The sequence below is a fragment of a genome, unplaced genomic scaffold (genome assembly GCF_019419815.1).
Source record: "Pyrus x bretschneideri cultivar Hongxiangsu unplaced genomic scaffold, Pyrus_bretschneideri_v1 Contig60, whole genome shotgun sequence".
Lineage (NCBI taxonomy): Eukaryota > Viridiplantae > Streptophyta > Magnoliopsida > Rosales > Rosaceae > Pyrus > Pyrus x bretschneideri.
In genome coordinates, this window is record NW_025999799.1 from 917768 (window position 1) to 925305 (window position 7538).

Genomic DNA, 7538 nt, shown 5'->3' on the forward strand with positions numbered 1-7538 from the left:
CTTAAAACTTTAAAACAGATTTTGGACGAATTTGAGAAAAACCAATGGATGATGGGATAGCCAAGGGATACTTCTCCACACATGATACATTCAAACATAAATTGATTTCCAGTTGCTTTTCCGATAAACCATAAACCTCAACACCCCAGATTAACCGTGACATCACTAATTAACCCTCAGATTTCCCTTAAGTTAGTGGATTAGATGACATCATACGACAACCCAAAGCATTCTTCAAAAGTCCCCTACATGACATCATAATAGAGATACGGTCAAAGATCATTACGTTCAATAGAAATCATAAGTATTGACAAAGCACTTGTAACTATGACATCATGATACGCATGCTAGGAATTTACTTAACATGATTGTGAAAACAACCTTAACTACTTGTGAACATAAGTTTGTGACGATTATGTGAAACACCCTTATATTCTAGCACCAAATTCAAGCATGCAAATTAAGTAGGCCTCCCTAATAAACATACAAGAATAAGTTATCCATCAAACGGTTAAGTAAATTGCATTCACAATTTATGAAATCACAACTAGAATTTATCAACTCATATTATAAACGTAATCATGGTTTCAAAGCATCCCTAGGCTAAAACGAGTTTAGCCTCTCATATCATGACAAAACAAAGCAACATAGAATTAAACATTAAAAATAATAGATTACACCTAAAAACGCCCAAGGCTTGGTCTTCCTTCTCCTCTTCCTTGCTAAGTCACGGCACAAGGTCTAAGGTGGTTTTGTGGATGATTTTCTGGGTTTTGGATGGATTTAGGCAGGTGTGGTGGTGCGGCAAGGGTTGGTGGTGGTGTATGGAGGTTGGGATGGAGGTTTGGAAGTAGGGGAATGATGGAAGGTTGGTTGCAAGGTTGCGGCAAAGGGTGAATTTCTGAATGAATGAATGAATGTTGTGTGAAGGGGTGGTGATTAAATGGTGCGGCAAGGGCTGTTTATATAGGCTAATTTGGCACATTTAGTGAAGGAGAAGGATTGCACAATCCCATTGAAAAAGGGTTAATTCAAGGCAGAAACCAAAGGGGATTGGGATATGTAGTGCACAGCATGGATTTAGGGATTTCTAGAAGGTTAGGTGTGGCACACATGTAGGGATAGGATAAGGTGTTCTAGAAGAAGTGTTTAAGGCAGATTCCTAACCCTAAAGGGACATGAACATGTGATATAAGAGTAGGAGAAGGATTGCAATTCCTAAACCTGATTTGGATAGGATAGGATAAGATAATGTTAGGAAAGGATAAGGTTGGATAGGATAGGATAAGGTTGGATAAGGTTCCTTGTTTCTTGCAATTTCCTTATCTTCTTTGCTTTAGGACTTCCTCCACCAGATTTGTAGCCTTTCCTAGTCCTTCTTGACTTCAATTTCGTCCATCCTCTTTACTCCATGGTTAAGCTATTCAATCCATGCCCAAAAATGCTCCAAATAGCCTTAAAATGCACTTTCTTGCTCCATTTGCCATTAGGACCTAAAAACATACGAAAATAACTTAAAAGACTGAAATACATAGTAATTAACTCACTAAATGCAAGAAAACAACATAACTAAGTAGCATAAATATGCTCCTATCAGCACCTAAATCTAACATGCATTGTTCAAATCTAGTGTTTCCAATTATGCATGGGATAGTAAAGCTCCCTGGATCCTTACACTTTGGAGGTAACTTTCGTTGCAAAACCGCGGATACATTTTCACTTACTTTCACAACTTCTTTGTTTGAAATTCTTTTCCTAGTTGTGCATAACTCTTTTAAAAAATTTGCATACCTGGGCACTTGCTTAATAGCATCAAGTAAAGGAATGTTTACTTGGACTTTTCGAAAGGTATTGTTAAGTCATATTTTGCATGCATGTATATCTTTATTATTTGGCCTTTTTGTATTGTTTTTGGATTAAACTAGTCGCGTTTTACATTGTTTTGTGTTAGTGTGCAGCCAAGGTGTAATAAGATCAATTGGAAGGCAAATGAAGGAATGTGATGTAATTCGGCCATATTGGGTGATTTTAAACAAGGCAAAAACATTGAAGTCAATTATGTGGTTCCAACACCAAAACATGCATTCACATGCATGTCACAACCTTGGCCGTGTGTTCCCATATCATCCCATCAGATTATACACTTCTAAACACCAAACATGCAATCACATGCATGATAACATCCATTCCGTGCAGATTCCATGTTTTAACACCCAAAACATCATTCACATGCATGTTCAAATACCTTGCCAAGTACTCACATGCATTTCCAATTCATTCAAGTCCATTCCGTGCATTTCCATTCCCCTTTCCAGAATTTGTACAAACAATTCACTTGTGGCAGATTCCACTCACTTGTTGCAGCAAGGGCACATGCATTTTGATTAAACAAACCTCATCTTTGCTAACCTTGTCCATACCGTGAGTCTACCATCTCAGAAACACAATCATTTCCATCACTTATGCACTGCCATCTGAGTTAAACAAATAATAGATCCAATCTGAATGTTGGGGGATCACACACACTCTAATTGCTCCATTTTCTGTCCATTATTCTCTCCCTTTCCCATCCGCAAGTTTCCCTCTTCATTTCAGTCCATTACATTCCCATAACCCCCCCATTTCACCTATAAATACTCATTCATTCATCTCATTTAAAACACAATTGATTCACAACAGAAATTGGTCCCTTGGGGCCGTGCCCTTCACAAGTCCATCCATTCCATTCATCACTCATCCATTTGCAGAAATGTAGATCATAAACCACCCTTGCCGTGACTCTCCCTTACAATCCAAACACCATCCTTCCATTCCTCCACCACTTCCCAAACCATTCACACCATCAAACTATCCCTAGACCTTGTGCTACAACGAAGAGGAAGAGAAGAGTGCCTAAACGTTCATACAATTCAAGTTTGAGTTGTTGGAATGTTTAGGTGTTTCTTTGATTTCAAGGTTGAATTTCAATTCTCTTTGTTTTGTACCATGAGGAACTTTCTCTTTCGATGTAACCTTGCAAGAGTGCCATGTAGTTAATTCAGAATTCTCATTTAATCTATCTATTTCTTGTTTCATTCTCCAATTTAATTGTGACTTAGTGTGTTGATTTTAGTGCTTGATCATCATTTGAATTAACCACAGGTTGTTTAGCCAAGATTAAAGCACACATCATGCATAATCTTGGTGGATATGTGAATGAATGAAGGGAATGTTTTGCAAACATCCTGTCGAGTGTTCCCTTTGGTTTTGTGAAAGTTTCTTATGCTTTACGTATTCTTGATTAGGAACCAAAGTTGCACATCACAATTAGGTTCATGATTAGGGACATTTGATCAAATCCACACATCATATGGCTGATCATATCTAAGTGAAACAAACTCAAGAAATAAGTAGAGGGATGAGTATAATCTGACTTAACCAGCATGGACTTGGCTTAGCAATGGTGAAATCGAATCTCGAGCTACATCTCTATTTGTGCTTTCTCATTTCATTAGTTGTTGATTCATTCATTTTGTGTTTACTTCTTTTCCTTATGCTTTAATTTACAATCTGTCATTTAGTTTAATCAAAACATAAATTCCCCTTTACTTTAATGTCCAATTTAGTTAGAAATCAATTTAGTTTGTGCTTTTAAGTGTTTGAGTCATTTCATTTCCCAATTTCGTCCAAATTCACCAAAGTGCTCAAAACTGCCCAGAAAGTGATTTTAAGGCAGTTTTGAGTGTTTTGGGTGATGTTTGAGTCTTTTGGTTTGTTTTAGTGTTTTAAGTGTTTAGTTTTACATTCTTTGAGTCTAGTTTAGTGTTTTACATTGTGTTTTTACATTTGAATCAAGCCATAATCTTAATTTCGTCCAACAATGGATTTAAGGTCAGAAACTGCCTAGTTAGTGTTTTTAGGCAGTTTTGAGTCTTTTGAACTTGTTTTGAGTCCTTTGAGTCTTTGCGAACGTTTTTAACTTTGTTTTTACGTTTATGAGTCAAATCCAAGTGATTAACAATCCCTCCTAATCCCCGGTCCAGAACGATCCCTACTTGCGCCTATACTACAATTGTCAAAAAGAGGGTTTAATTTATGCGCGTAAAATCCCGCATCAAATTTTGGCGCCGTTGCCGGGGATTAGTAAAGTTGCTAATTCCTTGGATTGTTCGTTTTTATTATGTATTTTAGTTTTAGTTTCTGATTTGTGTTTTGTTTCTTGTTCTAGGTACTAGTTTATGACTCGGAGTTCTCATCCGATTCGTGAACATATCCTGGAGTGATTGGGTTCTTCGTCCGGCTGCAAGACATAAAAGAAAGCGCTACTTGGGAGGCAACCCAATGCACTGAATAAAAACAAAGCATGTTCAGTAAAAAAAAAAAAAAAAAAAAAAAAAAAAAAAAAGATACTAAACATGGAGAAAGATGGAGCTTCACAAAGGTTGTTTACGTGAAGCCCCACTACGAGGCGTCGGAGCGGAAGGCATAGGAGCGGAAGGCATAGAAGCGGGAGGCATCGGAGCGGAAGCCATCGGAGCTAGAGCATTCCAGGCCTCAATACTTGGCCAAGCGCTGGATGACCCAGGGAAAATATGCCTCTGGAAGTAAGCCGCAAGCCTTTGACGGTCACTTTGACGGTCACTTTGCATACGACCATTGGATTCTTGCAGCTCATCAAGCTTCCTCTTCATGCCCGTCGAATAGTTGTTTGCAAGCACATGCAAACTTCTATTCTCGTACTTAAGCAGTTTGACCTCTTGCTTAAGACTTTCCACCTCCGCCATCAATGATTCCACCTGACGGGAGCGGGCAAGCAGGCGTTGGCCCATGTTGGACACAGAACTCGCACACTGAACACTAAGTGCGAGGGACTCTTGAACGGCCAACTCATCGGACCGTCCTGACAGCAGCCTACTATCTTTTGGAGTAAGGAGGTTTCTAGCTACTATTGTAGCTGTTGTGGCGTCCTGCATCACGGAGTCTTCACCTGTAAGAAGACCGTTAGAAGATAAAAAAGAAGGACGCCATACATTACCTTGACGGGGCGCAACCGGATCGCTGCTGAGACTCAAATCTAAGCTAAGGTTCGATGGGTTTGCCATTTTTTTCAAAAGTGTTCAAAGAGATGGGGTGGATGGAGTTAATTCTCAAAGGGCCGGAGTCGATTTTCAAAGAATGGGAAATCTTCAGAGTGTATTTGTTGCGGTGATCAATGCATCTATAAGAAGCCAAGGCGACGCGTCCATCAATTCAAAAAGCCGGAATTTCCGGCGTAAGTTAGGCGACGCGTTCTCGGCTTTTCAGAAACGCGTTCAACTTTGTCAAAAGTTCACGTGGAGGTCATCATCGCAGCTACACTTTTGCCGACAAGCGTAAATTTCGGCGACGCTTTCTCTGCTTTTCAGAAAACGCGTGCGACTTTGTCAAAAGAGCTCTGACAGAGCCGCGTACGCACTACTACGTGTCGTGCAGAAATCGAAGAGGCGTCCGTTCAGAAATCGAAGAGGCGTCCGTTCAGAAATCGAAGAGACGTTTGTCGACACGGGTAAAAGAACAATACCACCACTTGATATTATCTCTATATATGTCAACCTTCATCTTTTATGGCAAGGCAAACCTGAAGAAAATGCCCAACTCTTCCTCACCTCTGAGGGCGCACTCCCAGCGAAGCCTCTTGAAATACTCAATTTTTTCTCCCCCAAAGAAGATACCAGAAACCTGGAGTACAAATGAGGCAGAAGGAAACGGTCGATCGAAGCATGTGGAGACAACCACAACAAATACATATGCTGCTTCATTCGCCGTTTCTTCAAAAGCAAAGGTATCTCATATCATCAAGGTCTAAAGCAAAAGTATCTCATATCATGCTCTTTCCCTGTCCTTTTCTTTGTCCTTGTTATTACTCGCATGGCAAAGTAAACAAAAGCAATCAGAGGCACTTGGAGCCAGTCTTCTGTTCTGGAACCGACTGCCTGGAATCGATTCCTGATTGCTTACCTAGAGTTGCTCTCGAGTAGTCATCTTCAACGGTTGACACACTTCCGGAGAAGGGACCACTTCTGCAAGGGGAGCAAGCAAGGCAAGTGAAAATGATACATTGAAGCATGTGGAGACAAACGTAGGCTGAGTTATCCTCCAACCCTTTTCAATACGAATTGGAAAGATTGAACAAAGAAACAGACCAAAGGAGTACGCTCAGACCTTCGGGGGAGACCAAAAGAATCCTGCTGCCCAGTTCAAGAGTAGCACAAAGGAAACTCAACGATGGGCGGAAACCAGTTCAAGAGTAGCACAAAGGAAACTCAACGATGGGCGGAAACCAGTTCAAGAGTAAGCTTGTGGAATCAACAACATCAAGCCTCAATGCAATCACCAAGGAGAAGATGGAATTTACATTCCACAACCAGATTTGCGTCTCTAAACTCTTCTCTTTGTTAATTACATTCTGCCATGTTTAGTATGTTTAGTTGCTTTTTGTGTGTTTACTTATGTTTTGTGTGAATCTATGCTTAAAACATTGAGGACAATGTTTGATTTAAATGTGGGGGGGTAACTAATGTTGTTAATGCAAATTCGTGGGATTTTATCACCCATAACTTCAAATGTTGTTCCTTGCTGTTTTAAGGTGTTTTTAAGTGTTTTAGAGTGTTTTATTATGTTTTGTTATTATAAATCCGAAAATCATATAAAAATTTGAAAAATATGTTTTGAAAAGCCTAAAAAGAGTGTTTTGAGTCGTTTTTGTGTGTTTGTGTCTTTTGGTACCTTCCAACACAATGATAAGGATTTGGTTTGGGGGTGTGGGTTGGAAGGTTTGTGTTTTGTGTTTGTTTTATGTGTTAGTTTCGGTTAAGAGTGTTTTTGCATGCTAATACGAATGTATATGAGGACTATGTTTGAAAACAAACGATTAGGTTGCTATGGAAAAGAGTTGCATCTTGTTGTCATTTATAAAGCTATAACTCTTGAAATTATGATGATAGAGGTACCATACTCAAATTCTGGAAGAAGAATAGTGGAGACTACCCTAGTGAGTTATTTTGAGCCTATTTGCTTCTTTGAGAGGGTTTAAAGTGTTTCTACTCCTATCTCTTTCTTTCAATTTCACTTTAAATGATCTCATTACTTCTATTTTGATTGGATGCTAAGAATTACTCTCTTTGCAGATACCATGTGTTTAGTATCATTCATGAATGAACTCAATGAGATGATGTTAGGCTAATGCATGTTTTAACTACTAAAAGGCTTAAATCCTATCCCTTTGTGTGCTCCATTCACCCTTGTTGCAGCCAAACAGTTTAGCCCAATTCTTTCATCACCCACACCATACTCTACCCATTCTAGCCCATTACAAGCCATACCTTATAGTTTGGGGAATACCAAGGTGATGAAGACTAAAGGTAAATTGAGCTTAGAGCAAGATTGTGGCATGTACCGAGGGCACCTATGTTGAAGATGCTTCTAAAAAAAAAAAAAAAAGAGAATTAAAATGGATACAAGTTCCAAATCTCCTCATTATAAGACATAGGGCCTGGATGCCAAAAACAAAGAAGAAAGAA